At 42.3% G+C, this 1,260-nt stretch overlaps 1 long non-coding RNA gene across 1 annotated transcript in view; it reads right to left on the minus strand.

The window, feature by feature from the left end:
• Positions 1-1,046: 1,046 nt before the first annotated feature.
• LOC116695995 (uncharacterized) overlaps positions 1,047-1,260 on the minus strand; it is a 4,564-nt gene continuing 4,350 nt past the window's right edge. Inside the window, exon 3 of the long non-coding RNA XR_004333605.1 lies at positions 1,047-1,172. This is a non-coding gene — a long non-coding RNA (uncharacterized LOC116695995). The remainder of the gene's footprint in view (positions 1,173-1,260) is intronic.

The following is a 1,260-nucleotide window of genomic DNA, read 5'->3' on the forward strand; positions in this document are numbered from 1 at the left end:
ACCGTTTTTCAAGTAATTATTGCTTTTTAAATGTAATGAATTTCTAAGTTCTTTTATTGGTGCATATACATTGGGGAAACTTATATGATAAGTTGCATGGACCTTGCCCTTTGCCATAACAATCACATATAAAAAAATGCATTGACAACAACCAAGTTAGTAATCACTACACACAGGCCTGATATATATGTAAATACACACACACACATTTAGGACCTATTCATGCACTAATGGAGAGATATCAGAGTGAGCCAGTGCTGGACCAGCGCTCTGAGCGATTGGGGGGGGTGTGGGTACCTTGCTCAAGAGCACCTGGCAGCGCCCAGCAGGTGAAGTGGCATCTCTCCAGCTGCCAGTCCACACTCCGTATGGGGACTTGAACGAGCAACCCTCCAGGTTCCCAACCCAACTCCTTACGGACTGAGCTGGCTGTAGGCAAACCGCTACAGTACATGAAAGGTGTGTGGCACCAAGAGAAATGACGCCGGAAGAATGTTGAACTTCATCAGGCATCTCAAACCGCACACAGTCACTTGCAATGTAAAAGAGACATTTAGCATATAGCGTCACAGGTAAGAAGCATCGCAAAGTGTCATGCTAATGCTGGGAACAGGCAAATTGTATCTTTATAGTTGGATCCGTATGATGTGACAGACTTAGGTTAGTATTTCACCAGGTCCGAGGGCTAGAGGGATGTGTTACGTAGACCCCCTTAAAGTTATCCGACAACTAATTTGGATGCTGTACTGTATGGATGGTAGCTACAGGACATGTTTTGAATTCATAAGATTCAACAAGACCGTGTTAGGGACAGATCTGGTGGCCAGAGACATGAGACTTGACTTGGACTCGAGCTTGACTTGGACTTGGAAAATGACTTGTGAACATCTTTGATACCACAGAATGTATGTGTATTGTAGCCAGACCTTAGTCCACGGTGCTGTGGAGGATGGACTACTTCAAGCCTGACAAGATGGATTGTTGTGACAACTTTAATGCGGCTTTAATGCTGCATTAAAGCAGAATTACTGCTTAACGATGCTTCATTCATTCATTCATATTTATCATAGAGGAAAGTAAAAAGTAACATTACATTACAATATAAACGGGTCTGACTCAGTTTACAAACTGGTTTCCAGCAAGTTCCTGTTCTGTAGAAACATAAAACATTACTGCACAACGGGACAGACATTTGTAAAGGACATCGATATGGACTAGACAAATTTGGACAACTAAAACAACAATACAGTTACATAAGGA

This window comes from Etheostoma spectabile, chromosome 9 (genome assembly GCF_008692095.1).
Source record: "Etheostoma spectabile isolate EspeVRDwgs_2016 chromosome 9, UIUC_Espe_1.0, whole genome shotgun sequence".
Taxonomy (NCBI): domain Eukaryota; kingdom Metazoa; phylum Chordata; class Actinopteri; order Perciformes; family Percidae; genus Etheostoma; species Etheostoma spectabile.